General features: G+C 43.9%; 1 non-coding gene across 1 annotated transcript; it reads left to right on the forward strand.

Annotated features, from left to right (window-relative positions):
• The first annotated feature begins 392 nt into the window (after positions 1-392).
• On the forward strand, positions 393-491 carry LOC121763169. Its single transcript, XR_006042410.1, has one exon. It is a non-coding gene; the product is annotated as a U11 spliceosomal RNA (small nuclear RNA).
• Positions 492-15,815: the final 15,324 nt, after the last annotated feature.

The following is a 15,815-nucleotide window of genomic DNA, read 5'->3' on the forward strand; positions in this document are numbered from 1 at the left end:
CGGAACGAAACGTTCCGCCACGCGCCGAGGCGACGTGGCGGCCTCCCATTCGACGTGTGAAGCCCACTCGCGAGTCCCGGTGACGCAATAATTCAATTTTTTTTTAAAAATTCGAATTTAATAAATTTTTTTTTTTTGCAACGGTAATGTGACCGTTTTTTTATACCCGTTTTGTATTTTTTTTTATTTTTTATTTATTTATTTACTCTATAAATACTCCTATTTCATACTCATTTCAATCACAAACACACATCTATTCCTCTTTATTTCCACCCCAATTTTCATCTCAAATCAACTCTGCTTTCCTTCTCCCAAATTTAATCAAACTAATGGATCCTTTTGAACAAATGCGTCAAATATTGCAACAATCACATGAAGAAGATCGACGACGGTAAAAGGGTCGGTTGGCTAAATATGCCACGCTAGCCCTAGTTCGGTTAGTGTTGTATGGAAATCAAGACATATGGCCGACATCATTTTTGGAAACCTCTAAAAAAAAAAAAAAAAAAAAAAAAGATCGACGAGCCGAAGAAGCCGCGCCGCCCCAACGACGCTCCCGTACGTACATCCATCGTAACCGGGAGGAAGCAGCTGCAAGGTTAGTACGCGACTACTTCTGCGTTAACCCGGTTTGGGGAGATACGTACTTCCGTCGACTATTTCTCCACATCGCGAATACTTTGGCAGCCCGGGAAGAGTTCTTCCAGGAAGGGTACGACGCGGTCGGCCGTCCCAGCCACACGACGCTGCAGAAATGTACTGCAGCAATCCGCCAGCTTGCGACTGGACAAACGGCCGACATGTTCGACGAATACCTCCACATCGGAGACAGCACTGGGCGAATGTGCTTGCTCAAATTCTGCAAAGGCGTCCGGGCAGCCTTCACCGACGAATTTCTCCGGAGGCCAAGCACGACCGATTGTCAGTTCATGCTCAACCTTCACGAAACAGTGCACGGATTCCCCGGGATGCTCGGCAGCGTCGATTGCATGCACTGGCAATGGAAGAATTGCCCGGTGGCGTGGAAGGGGTCCTACACGAGCGGCCACAAAGGCACCCACCCAACCGTTATACTTGAGGCCGTTGCCGACTACCGCCTTTGGATCTGGCACGCGTACTTCGGGGTCCCCGGGTCGAACAACGACGTAAACGTGCTCCACCAGTCCGACCTCTTGACCGAAGTTTTGGATGGTAAAGCGCCGGCCATCAACTTCGTCGCGAACAACCGGCTTTATAAAATGGGGTACTATCTCACCGATGGCATCTACCCGAAGTGGCCTACCTTCGTGAAGACGTGCAGTGGGTCTGCGAACCCAAAGCAGGCTCTTTTTGCGCAGAAGCAGGAGGCTGCTCGCAAGGATGTGGAGAGGGCGTTCGGGGTTCTCCAAGCGCGCTTCAACATCATCAAAGCCCCGGCTCGTACGTGGTTCATGGAAAACATGGTCGACATCATGTATACGTGCATAATCTTGCACAACATGATTGTCCAAGACGAAGGACCTGAGGCGGGAAATTGGTTCGACGACGAATCCCCCGGAAGCTCAACCGCAAGTAGTCCGCCTCGAAGTGGAGCGCATCCGTCTATACAAGAACGGTTATCTATTCGTGCAAGGACACGCGACTCTAGTGCCCACACCCAACTCCAACAGGATCTAATTGAGCACATTTGGGCAAATTTTGGCGGATGAAATTATTAAAATTGTGTACTTTTATTTTTTTAGGATTTTAATTGTGTGCTTTTTATTTTTTAGGATTTTAATTGTGTGCTTTTTATTTTTTTAAGTTTAAGTTGTAATTTTTTTTAATGTTGTGTGTTTTTTAATAAAGTGTGTTTGTTTTTTAATAAAGTGTGTTTTTTTAATTGAATTTAGTTGGAAATAAAAAAAATGAAATTGAATGAATAGTAATTTAAGGAACGGTTAAGGAACCGTTAAGGAACGGAGGGTTGCAGGTTCCGTTCCTTAGTTATGGAATGGAGTAAAAAAGTACAGTGGGGCCCTCAAATAGTGGTTTAAGGAACGGTATAGGAACGATATAGGAACAGCGTTGTGGATGGCCTAAGAAGCTCTGAAGCGTGTTTATTTTGCACAGCCTTCCTTCATTAATAAATGAAATGATATATTCCTTAAAAATACAAACTATTTTCATTTTGCTCTGTCCCTTAAAATTACAAACTTTTAAACTTATACTACTCCCTCCGTCCTTAAAGAATATATACACTTTGGATTCGGCATCAGTTTTAATGTAAAATTGGTAAAGTAAAAGAGAGGTAGAGAGAAAAAATAATTAAAGTATTGTTAGTGGATAATGAGTTCCACCTCATTAGAGAGAAAAGACTTTTCAAAATTAGAATTTGCATATTCTTATTGGACAAAGGAATTTTAAAATTAGTGCATAATCTTGTTGGACAAAGGGAGTAGTATTTTAGAAAAATTTTGAACTACACGTTATCCCTACACATTAATTTCTTTACAATTCATACTATTAAAACACTACTAACGGGATAAGGGCAGGTAAAGTGTATAAGGGCACCCGCAATGGGGCGCCCGATGGCACGCACGATGGCGTCCATCGTCCTCGGGCGCGGACGATGCCCACATTGTGGGTGCCCGCCATCGTCCGCGCCCTACGTCCGCGCCCGATGAATCGTTCGTGCCCTACGTCGCGGATGATGGCCTATCGTCCGCGCCATTGTGGGTTCGGCGGACGATGGCGCGGACGATAAGCCATCGTCCGCGACATCGGGCGCCCCATTGCGGGATCGGCGGACGATGGCACGCGTTTTTTATTTTTTGTATAAATACCCCTACCCCACCTTCATTTGTAACGTTTCATTTCACAATTTCACTGTCGAAACTCACATTTTTATTATTACTACGAAATGGATTCAAGTCCCAAGAGTCCGATGTTTGGGGAGGCGCGTTGGCCGGGTACAGAACCCGCCGAATATCGACCGTTCGACGCCAACACGCAGTACGATCCCGAATTCAGCACGGAATCGTACGGTTTGTCTGACATAGAGCCGTCACCAAACCGACCCGTCGCCCACTCCCGCCGCGCCGCCGCCGAGGCTGCCCCCGGCACCGCGCGCAGAAGTTGCCACCTCCGGGAAATTGTGAAGAGTACGCCCCCGGCCGTACGAACTACCAACCGGAAGAAACCCTCATATTAGCGAGGTGTTGGGTGGACATATCGGAGGACCCGATATTCGCGAACAACCAGAGGTAGGTGGCGTACTAGGAGCGCATCGCTGAGCGCTACAATGCGGCGAAGCCGCCGAGCGCGTACAAGCGCCAACGGGAGCAGCTCCGCAAGCACTGGGACCAGGTGAAGAAGCAAATCAACCTGTTCTCGTCGGAGTATGAGAAGTGCGTGAGGGAGCTGGGGAGTGGCGAGAGCTTGAGCGACGTGCGCTCCAAAGCGCTATTGTCATACCAGTCCCTGTACGGCGAGTTCAAGCACGAGGCCATCTGGGCGCTCTTGATGGACAAGCAGAAGTTCCAAGGCGGGATTCTGCACACCGTGGCGACAAAGAGGACGAAGACCACCGAAGTTGGTGGTTACACGAGCAGCGAAAGTGAAACTCGTCCGGTGGACCTCAACCGGACGTACGAGGACATTGAGAGTTCCGGCACACCGATGTCCTCCCTGCGTCCCATAGGCGTCAAGGCTGCGAAGGCCAAGGGGAAGGCGGCGGCGACATCATCCTCGACCGTCGCCGCCCCATTGCCGATCCCCGTCCCGCTCCAGATCCCGAACCCGACGGCCGCCGCGTACGAGCAGTTGGCAACAACCTCGATGGCGAAGACGTTATTGCAGACGCACAAGGCCCTCTAGAAGTGTACGGACCCCGCCGAAGCTGAATATCTCCGGGGGTTGATCGATGAGCTGCGCCGGAAGTTGGGAATTGCGTAGATTAGCCAACTTGAATCGTGTGACTTTTGTTTAATGAATGCAAACTTCACCGGGTTTTGGTTAATCGTTGTGTTTTTTAATTTAGTTTGCATTACATATTTGAAAATATTTAAATAATTAAAAAATAATAGTATAACATATAGGGCGCGCCTTAGGGCGCCCCATTGCAGGTGTGGGGTAGGAGGATAAAACTGATGACGTGGCGCGCCCCGCCCCTTTGCTAATGGCCTAAGTAGCATTTATTCTATATGCCAAGAGTGTATAAAATTAAGCTTCACACATATTTTAACAGTGGGCAAATTATTAAATAAATCATGAAGAATAGTTATACTTTGGTGTAACCCATACTATTTAAAATTGCAATGATAAATCAACGAGTTTTAACATTTCACAATTATCTTAGGCCACCCGCAACGTGTCACGCGGGTTGCACGTATCCCGTCACTCAGGGATAGGACGACGGTGTGACGCGTTACCGCGTCCCGTCTCATCCTCAGCCCGTCACCAGTCCCATTCCGCCGTGACGAAACGCGAGATGGCTCGCCACGCGCCGAGGCGACGCGGCGCGCTCCCAGGCCATGCGTGACGCCTACTCCCCCTCCCGCGAGTGGGCATCGTCACGCTGAAGCAATAATTCATTTTTTTAAATTCGAATTAAATAAAAAAAATTAAATAAATAAAAAATATGAAACGGTAATATTACCGTTAATAGCCGTTTTTCCTTTTTTTATTTTTTACTCTATAAATACGCCTAATTCATCCTCATTTCACACACAACTACACATCTATTCTTCCCAAATGATCTCCATTTCCTCTCCAATTTTCATCTAACATCTCATCACAAAATGTCCGGCAACGGAAACTCCGGCGGTCGCGGCTCCGGCGGGTGGGATCTCAACGCGTTCGGCGACCGGGGGAGCATGTGCAACACATTGGGTGGTTCCGGTTCGTCGACGCCAGGCACCCAGGGTTCGTCGACGCTGGGGGGTACCAACCACCCAATTTTGATGTTGATGCATACGCCCGTCCCTTCGCCCAGCGGTATTCGCAGGGATTATCCCAGATTCGGGAGGATTATCCGGTTCAATCCACTCCGGAAGAAGGCCGAGGCGGGGGAAGCTCCAGGGCGGAGGCCGATGCGGACGATGAGGAGGAGGAGGAGGATCTAGGCCGGCATCCGTACGGTCCCAAAGAAACGCTGGCGGTGTACAACGCCTGGATCAGCGTCTCGTACGATCCCATCGTCGGGAATCAACAACCCCGGAAGTGCTTCTGGGTAAAGGTCATCGAGGCCTACCACGAGATTAAGCCGAAAAAGACCCGCCGCCGCACATATAAGATGCTCCGCGCTCACTTTGACCGAGTCGACAGAGAAGTCAAACGATTCTGCGCCATCCACAAGAATGAAGCGGCTCATTACCAAAACGGAGCCACGGGAGTCGACATTCTGAGGTTGGCTTTGAGGGTCTACTTCGACGACACCGGCAAACAATACAAATATGTCGATGTTTGAGAGGTCGTCAAGGACGAGGAAATGTGGGCCGGCGGTGTGCGGTCCAGCACGGGCTCGACCTCGAAGCGCACGAAGCACACGGCGAGTGGCCAATACTTGTCTGGTGAGGGCGGTTCGGGCAGCGGGCCACAAGAGTTTGCCTCGCAGGAGGTTGAGACCCCGGTAGACGATGTCAGGGGTTCCTTCCGTGGGCGCCGTCGGCCGCAAGGGAGAAATGCGGCGAAGGCGGCTAGAGGGAGGAGGGGCCGAGCCGAATCAAGCCAGGCAGGCTCGGGCTAGGGGGGACCCCCTGTCACGACCGCATTTTCTAAGGATAGAAAACACGGTTGATCGCGACTAGGGGAGGATTAAAGAAGCGGGGAAGAAAGGGGAAAACACAAATCGACCATAGCTCGAAACAAATGGGAATAGCTCGAAATAAAATCAGAGTTTTGAACAAAATAGACTTGAGTCTTTTAAGATGCACAACGGAAGCAAATGAACGCGGTTCCATGTATGAAGACATGAACCTCCGAGAGTCACAATCTGACTGAATTAAATGTCTTGTCTCAATAGCACTTCCTCCACCACTTCGCTGCTCAACCTGCACATTTAGAAATATATGCAGGGCTGAGTACAAAAAGTACTCAGTGAACACATTGCCGAAAATACAAATATACTTTTGAAAATATTGTCAAGCCATCATCACAGTAACACCCAGGGGTTTTATTTAAAAGACCTGAGCTTACTAAAAATATCACATTGGGTTGCAACCCCTTTTTCCGGTACTTAGCCATATCTGATCACATTGTGCCGTAGAGATGGTGTTCTCCCACGGTCACCTTACATTCATGTGCCGGGAAGGTGGCCACCTTCCACGGTCACCTGCTCTGCCCAACATGTCAGAGGTAGCTTGTGTACACTAGTCCGAGCAGGGACACCACCCTCACAGATAGGCATTATACACAAAACATTTATGGCAAGACAACATTCTTTAAAAATCACGAACATGTGTTCGTGTTTACATAAAATACGATTTGTATTTTTAGTATAAGAAAGCTCACCTTGATCGTTTAGATTCCTTAACTTGAATCTTTCGTTCCGACTTTACTTGCGAAAGCACCCTTTTAAAAAAAATCACAATAATATAATACACTAATTAGACTCAAGGACAAAACTACTTAAATTAGAATGCATGCACCCTCATTAAAGTCTTTTATCTCGTTTCTCGATTTTCGCGTATTTTTGATTATTCAGCGGCCGCCCAAGGCGTCGCGTGAGACGCCGGTCGGCCGCTTACTCCCATAGTTCCTCCGTTGGCTCCTCGTATTTCCCTCCACGATATCGAATTAAAATTTCAAAAATTATAAAAGTGCACAATTAAATTATCGCAAACATTTCCCCTCGAAAATACATTTATTTCGAAACTTGGGGTAAATTATTTGTACATCGAATTATTCCGAGAATTAATTAAATAATTTCGTCACGATTAATTATCGGCCCAAAGATTTATATAAAAGCCCCAAAGCTTAAATATTTCCCCACCTTATATCTCCAATTAAATTAAGAAGCCCAACTACTATAACTCCAAGAGAGGCCCAATCTTTATTTTCTCCAAATTAATTTAGAGCCAAACTCCAAAATTAAAGAGGGAGGCCCAACTATACTCTCTCCATCTACACGCCTCTTTCTTTCTCTTTTCCTATTCCTCTCTTCTATCTCCCTCTCGATTTCCCCTCTCTCCAACCTCACGCCGTCGTCCTCTCTCTATCCCGATCTTCCGCCGCCGCCGCCGCCGCGGATCCGCCTCCGTCGCTCCTCCAAACTCGCCCAGCCACCGCCGCAGTCAGCAGCACCCAGCCACCGCTGCCGTCAATGCACATAGCCGACAGCGTCGTCCAGCCACTGCCTCCGTCAGACGCCGGAAGAGCTGCTGCTGCTGGGGCGCGTACCCGCCGTCGCGCCGCTGAACCCAACGCCGGTCAGGCCGCTGCTGTTGCCGCCGGGTCAGGCCCGATTAACTCCGATTTCACCCCGATTTTCACCGAAAGGATAAGTTCTCTTTTAAAATTGTGCTCTTTCGCAGTTTCGGTTAATCACAGTGGGTATTTGATTATTAAAGTTTGCTCGGTGTTGGTTTCGGTGTTGGTTTCTTTTAATTTGGTTCGATTTCTGAGTGGTACGTTCTAGTAGATATTTGAGTTCTAAACTATATGGCATGCTCCCGTATGATATACTAAAAAGGAATTGGAGTTGGGAGGGAGTATACCTTGAACAGAGTTTGAGAAAACAACCTATCAACCGATAGCTCCGTCTTTCAAGTTTGGTTCACGGTTTCTTGAATTTGATTTGAGAAGGATGTGTTTTGTTTTTTTCCTTGCTGCAGAGAATGTAGAGGAGAGAAGAATAAACTGAGGAGAAGATTTAATATAGAGGGATGGCGGTTTGGAGAAAATTATCTTGGAATTTTTAATTATATTAATTTACTAACTTGGTGACCAAGTTAGATTATTTTAATTTTTTTTCTTTTTTTTTCCGGTTGTTACACCCCCCAACTCCCTTATGGCCATGTACATGACCGCCACAATGGCGGACACTTCTCACATGACGCCCCCCAATACCAAGCTTGGCTTAACGAAATTACGTTTATGGCAGTACAACTTGGCATTCCGCCTCTTCACGGCTTCAGTGCACCTCCACCGCCTTCGGGGGATGATTCGCCGGCGGAGTTGTTTTTTTATTTTCTATAAAATTGTATTTTAAATTATGTCATTTTTATTTTTTAGGATTTTAATTATGTCTTTTATTTTTTTGAATTTTAAGTTGTATTTTTATTTTATGTTGTAATTTTATTTTATTTTTAATGAAGTGTGTTTTTTTTAATTGAATTTGGTTGGAAATAAAAATAAAAAATGAAATTGAATGAATAGTAATTTAACGGACGGTTAAGGGACGGAGGGTTGCAGGTTCGGTCCCTTAGTTAAGGGATGGAGTAAAAAGTACAATGGGGCCCGCGAATAGTAATTTAAGGGACGGTTTAGTGACAGCGTTGTGGATGACCTTATGCGTTACTTTCCAGCAACCTACGTGGAGTAATATATATGACATGGCGGCGAACGTGTATTTACTTGGTGAAGTTACACAAATGTGCCAAAAATGGCATTTCTGCATTACTTCGTGAAACACGTATCTAGGGGTGAGCAAAAAAACTGGAAACCGAATATCCGAACCGAACTAAACCGAAAGTTTGAAATTCGGTTCGGTTATTTCGGTTTTTCGGTTCGGTTCGGTTTTAAAAATACAAAAATTTCGATTTTTCGGTTCGATTCGGTTCGGCTCAGGCGAAGAAAAAACCGAATAACCGAATAACCGAGTTTATTTAATTATTTATTTTATTATATATATGTTACTATTATTTAATTATAACTAAAAGTAAAAGCCCTAATTGGAAACTCACGTTTCTGAATTCTGAATCAGATCCGCCGCTCTCGGCTCTCCTCTCCCTCTAACCCTAAATCCCTCCACCAACTCCATCGTCCTCCGTCGCCGGTCACCCCTCCAGCCATCGCCTGTCGCCCCTCGCCCCTCCAGCTCCTGTCGGCCCTTCACACCGTCGTCTCCACTCTCCACAGCTCCGACTCCATGTAAATATCTACTTACACCTTCAATTGCATCCCTAAACCCACAGCTGTAAGCCTGCAAATTCTTCCATCTCTCTAATAATTCAACATTTATTTATTAAGTTACCTAGTTCCTAATATGGAAGTATGATTAATTGATTATTAGTTTTTGCCTTTTGTTTCAGATTCTATCAATGAAATTTTTAGATTGTTTCGTATTTTAGATTGTTTCAGATTCTATCAATGAAATTTTAGATCGTTTCATATTATTCCACTGTGTCAGATTCTATTAATGAATTTTTTTCCAGATTCTCTCAATTAAATTTTTTTCCAGATTCTCTCAATTGAATTTCAAATTATTTGATTTCTGTCAATTAAATTTCAGATTAAATGTAGCTGTTAAATGACAGCCACAGCTGTAAGCCTGCAAATTATTTGATACATGGACTTCTTGTCAAAAGGTGAACTACATGTGTTTGACTGCTCACTATATTGATAATGATTGGAAATTAAACAAAAAAATTATTAATTTCTGTCCAATATCTAGTCATAAAGGTATAGATATTGGTTTGGAAATTGAGAAGTGCTTGCATGATTGGGGAATCAATAGGGTGTTCACGATTACTGTTGATAATGCTTCTTCGAATAATACTGCATTGGTTTATTTGAAAAGAACTATTAGGCAATGGGGGGAAAGTGTAGGAAATTGTGACTATATGCATATGAGGTGCATTACTCATATATTCAATTTAGTGGTGCAAAAAGGCTTGAAAGAGATTGGGCCTTCGGTGAAGAAAATCAGAAATGCAGTTCGGTTTATTAGGCACTCAACATTTAAGGAGTGTTGTGAACTAGAAAAAATATCTAGTAAGAGCATGTTGTGCTTAGATGTTACAACTCGATGTAACTCAACATTCTTCATGTTGGAAGCTGCGGCAACTTTTGAGAAAGCTTTCTATAGGTATGAGTTGATAGACTCATCATATAAAAAGGATCTTGAAGTAAGGCATAAGGATCTTGAAGTTGATGATGATGATGAGGATGAGGATGGGGATGGGGATGAGGATGAGGATGAGGATGTGGATGGAGATAGAGTTCACGGGGTGCCAAAAGAGAAAGATTGGAGGAAAGCAAAATTAATGTTGAATTTCTTGAGGATTTTTTATGAGGCAACTAATAGGATTTCTGGATCTTTATATGTTACCTCTAATTTATTTCTTCATGAGATTTACAAAGTGCATGCATTGTTGAATTGAGTATCACGATAAAGAAAATGAAAGAAAAATTTGACAAGTATTGGGGGAATCCTAGGAATATGAATAAGCTCATTTTCATGGCTGTTGTTGTTGATCCTTGATACAAGTTGAAGTTGGTGAAACTTGTATTGGCACATATGTACGATGAGGAGTTGGCTAACTCATTTGGAAATGAAGTTGAGGCTGAATTAGTTAACATGTGTGGTGATTACAAAAAGCCAATTGTCCAACAAAATGTAGGACATGCAGAATTGAAATTGAATGCTACACGTGATGATAATGATGTATTGAAGAATGCTATGAAAATGGTGGGTTCCTTGTATGAGATTTTTCACCAAAGGCATGATGAAGTCAATGATGTACATAAATATCTTAAGGAGGATATTGAGAGTGGTGGGCCAAAATTTGACCTTTTGGATTGGTGGAAAAATAATGAATATAAATATCCTGTACTCTCCCAATCTGCCCATGATATTCTAGCAGTTCCTATCTCCACTGTAGCATCTGAGTCCGCTTTTAGCACCGGTGGCCGAGTTCTTTATCCATTTAGGAGCTCTTTAAGTCCTAAAGTTGTCGAGTATCTTGTTTGTGGTCAAAATTGGCTTAGCAAATCTTTCAAATTTAGTGTTGAAGAAATTCTAGAAGATGTCCAAAAGATAGAAGAAGGTAGTTTTATACATTTAAGTGTTTTGTCATTGATTATTTCATTTATAGTACTTATATAACTCTTTTTTGTGTAGGTATTGCATTGATGTCTACTCAAGATTCAACAAATTAATCAATCTCCATTATTTGTTGAAACTTAGTTGCACTTGGACAATACTGAAGACTTGTCATGGAACTTCATTTTGGATTTATTTTGATGTAATGTGTTGAAACTATTTAAGACATTTTGGTTGATGTTTTTTATTGTGGAATGTTGATTGCATATTTGTATTTGTTGGTTGATGCCTTTGATGGATTAGTGATATTATCATTTTTATCATGTTATGTTTTGTAGGTTAAAAATTTTTAAGTTTCTGTACTGTTTTCTTTCTCTCTAGATTTTCGGTTTTTTTAATTCGGTTTTCGGTTTAAGGTTTTTCGATTTTTTGTTTTTTTATATAATTTCGGTTTTTCGGTTTAGTTCGGGTTTTTAAGTTCAGTTTTCGGTTTTTCGGTTTTCGGTTTCGGTTCGGTTTTAGTTTTAGGCGAAATTCAGTTTTTCGGGTTCGGTTCGGTTAGGGCGAAAAACCGAACTGAAACCCGAATGCACACCCCTACACGTATCCATTTAGGGGAAGTTTGTTGGGTCGTGATACCGCCGATCTCACACACGCACGAACGAGGAAATAAAGCACGCAAACGATATAACGTGGTTCGGTGATAATCCACCTACGTCCACGGAGAAGATGACCGGAATCTTATTGACGAACTCTTTACAATTACAACGAACTCACACTCACACTCTACCGCTCACAACTGCTTGCTATCTTGAGATTTAATCTCTCTGAGTGTGTGTATATGGTGTAATTCTGCTCTCTCACTACTGAGCTCTATCGAGCTATTTATACAAGATGCAATCAAGAAATAAAATCCAACTAACTCTATTTCCCAAAGTTAGTTATAACCGCTGCTCGGCTAAAACCGAACTGCCATTCTTGGTTAGCAACCGAACTGCATTTCTCGGCTATCAACCGAACTGCCTTTCTCGGCTATCAACCGAACTGCCTTTCTCGGCTAGCTCAAAGCCGAGCTTTATTTCTTGATCTCTTCTCGGAGCTGCCGAGGCTCCACCACTCGATCACAACCGGACTCAAAGCCGAGCTTTATTTCCGAGCTCAGAAGCCGAGCTCCAGTAGTTTGCATGGACACACTTTCACAAATCTCCACCTTGTCCTTGCAAAACTCCATCAATATCTGGATTCCCTTCTCAATCCTTGTTACAAGCTTCAACACTCCACAATCTCAACCAACTTCAAACAATGTTTGAATTTCGAAGTTGGCAGAGATTTTGTCAACATGTCTGATGCATTTTCTTCGGTAGGAACTTTCACCACATTGATCTTTCCACTTTGAATCTCATCTCTGATGAAGTGTCTCCTCACATCTATATGCTTCGACCTCCCATGGAACATTTGATGTTTTGCTAAACATATAGCCGAGTTGCTGTCACAGTTAATCTTCACTGCTCCCAGCTTCATTCCTAGATCTTGTAGTATCCCTTGCAGCCATTTTCCTTCCTTTGCAGCCTCTGTTAGCGCAATATACTCAGCCTCGGTCGTAGACAATGCAACCACAGACTGTAGATTTGATTTCCAACTCACTGCTGTGCCAAATAACGTGAATATGTAGCCACTTTGGGATTTTCTGTTGTCCAAGTTGGCAGCATAATCCGAATCACAAAATCCCTCAAGAACTTCATCCTTTTCAGACCAGGCTCCACCACCAAACTTCAAACCAATCATTACAGATCCCTTTAGATACTTCAAGATCCATTTCAGCGCGGCCCAGTGCTCTCTGCCCGGGTCAGCCATGTACCTACTGGCCACGCTTATAGCATGAGCAACATCCGGCCTTGTACAAATCATCAAGTACATCACACTGCCCACTATATTCGCATAGGGTATCAGACTCATTTCCCTTCTAGCTTCATCTGTCTTTGGCTCTTGTTCTTTGCTAAGTTTGAAATGGCCTGCCAATGGAGTGGAGACTAACCTTGCATCCTTCACTTGATACTTTTCTATCACCTTCCTGATGTAATCAGCTTGAACCAACCTCAGCTCCCTTTTTCCTCTGTCTCTGATGATATCCATCCCTAGGATCCGCTTTGCCTCCCCAAGGTCTTTCATTTCAAACTTCTGCTTCAGTTCCTTCTTGACAATCTGCAGCTCATTCTTGCTAGATCCAGCCAACAGGATGTCATCTACATACAGCAATAAGTAGGCAACTATCAGATCTCCCTTTCTCTTGATATATACACAGCTATCAAAGTTTGATCTCTCAAAATCCATCAGCTCCATCTGCTCATGGAATTTCTTGTTCCACTGCCTACTACTTTGCTTGAGGCCATATAGGCTCTTTTTCAGCAAGCAAACTTTCTTCTCCTCTCCAGGTTTCTCAAAGCCTTTAGGCTGCATCATGTAGATTGTTTCCTCTAGATCTCCATGTAAAAAAACTGTCTTCACATCGAGTTGATGCAGCTCCCAGTTAAAATGAGCAGTCATGGCCAACAAGATCCGAATGGAAGTATGTTTCACCACTGGAGAGAACACCTCTGTGTAATCAATTCCCTCCACTTGTGTGAACCCCCTAGCAACCAGCCTTGCCTTAAAACGTATGCTTTCAACCTCCCCCACCTCTACCTTCTTTTTGAACAACCATTTGCAACTGATCAGTTTCTGTATCCCTGGATCAATCACCAAAACCCAAGTTCCATTTTTCAATAGGGACTCAATTTCTTCTTCCATGGCCTTGATCCATTTCTGACTTTCCTTGCAACTCATGGCTTCTTCATAGGTCGAGGGCTCTGAAAACATGAGTACTTCTGCTACACATAGAGCAAAGAAGCTCATATCATAATCTGAAAACCTACTAGGCAAGCCTGCATTCCTCCTCGGATTCCTTCTAATTTCCTGACTTGCAGCAGCTTGCTCCATTGGTGGATCATGATCACTCACATCCTGAGCTGGTTGAGGATTAAGTACTCCACCTTCTTCTTGATTTTCTGTAATATCAGCATCCTCATCTGTACCTGTCCCACCAGATCCTTCACCAAACTCAAAGCTCTGCATACTAGAGCCGCTGCCACCATCAGAGGCTCTTCCATTTTTCTTGAATGGCATTTCTTCTTCATTGAATATTACATCTCTGCTCACTATAACATTCTGACCTTCTCCATCCAAGTTCCACAATCTGTATCCCTTCACACCATCTTGGTATCCTAACATTGCACATTTCTTGGCTCTTGGTTCTAATTTATTCTGCCTTATATGTGCATAAGCTGCACATCCAAAAATCTTCAATGCAGAATAATCTCCCAAGCTCCCATACCATCTCTGATCTGGGGTCTCATCAGAGATTGCTGAAGAAGGACACTTATTGATGAGAGCAGCTGCAGTAGAAACGGCCTCTGCCCAAAACTTCTTTGGCATTCCAGAATAAAATAGCATACATCTCACTTTCTCTAGCAATGTCCTATTCATTCTCTCTGCCAACCCGTTTTGTTGGGGGTTTCTTGGCACTGTCCTATGTCTCCTTATTCCCTTCTCCTTACAGAAGCTATCAAATTCAGTAGACAGAAACTCCATGCCATTATCAGTCCTAAGATATTTCAGCACTGACCCTTTCTCATTCTCATATCTAGCATGCCATTCTCTAAACTTCTCAAATGCTTGGGACTTCTCTTTCAGGATATATATCCATACTTTTCTTGAATAATCATCTATGATGGAGATGAAATACTTACCTCCACCTATGGATTCAGTTGGAGATGGCCCCCAAAGGTCACTGTGGGCATACACAAAGGGTGCGGTTGAAGTGTGCTTCCCACCAGTGAATGGCAGCTTCTTCGCCTTTCCAAGAATGCAAGATTCACACTTACTCAGTTTCTCTGATGTACCTAACTTCATCACACCACGTTTGGCCAGCTGCCTTATGCCCTTTTCACCCACATGTCCCAGCCTAGCATGCCAAATATTAAGATTCTCTGACTGAGCAACATTCACTGCATCAACCACTGTCTCTCCCAGCAAGTAGTACAAGCTATTCTTTCTTTGGGCCTCCATAATGATTCTGGAACCCTTTGTTACTCTGAGAATCCCATTACTGGAATCAAACTTGTACCCCTTTGATTCTAACAATCCAAGAGAGATCAAGTTTCTCTTGATCTGTGGTATAAACCTGACCTCTGTGAGAGTCTTGACACTTCCACCCTTCATTCTGAGCTTGATCTCCCCAATGCCCTTGACATCACACGTCTGATCATTCCCCAGCATCACTGATCCTCTCCATGCTGACAATTCTTGAAACCAGGATTTGTGAGAGCATATATGGAAGGAGCAGCCCGAGTCCATAATCCAGCACTCTTCAATCTTTGCTCCTGAGTGTATATTCAAGGCCTCGTTGGCCTCCACCTCTTGAGCTAGATCAGCAGTCTCCAGGTTGCCAGCCATCTCTTGCCCTTGCTTCCTTCTCCAAGCATTGCAAGATTTCTTTAAATGGCCCGGTTTCTTGCAATAATAGCAGCTCCTGGTCTCCTTCTCTCCCTCAGCCCTCTCCTTCTTTGGTTTCTTTTTCTTGAAGCCTTTCTTGTTCTGACTTTTCTTCAGATACAAACTTTCAGCTACTGGATCATTTTTCCTTGAAGAAGTTGGATGATCAATCCTCTGTGATTCTTTCAATTTTAGGGCAGAATGAATCTCCTCATAGGTAACCTTGGACTCTCTTCCAAGTAGCACCGCATCCTTGAAATGTTCGAAACTTTTAGGAAGGGAATTCAGCAACATCAAGGCTTTGTCCTCATCCTTGATTACCTCATCGATGTTTTCAAGA

Source organism: Salvia splendens, chromosome 13, assembly GCF_004379255.2.
Source record: "Salvia splendens isolate huo1 chromosome 13, SspV2, whole genome shotgun sequence".
Classification (NCBI taxonomy): Eukaryota; Viridiplantae; Streptophyta; class Magnoliopsida; order Lamiales; family Lamiaceae; genus Salvia; species Salvia splendens.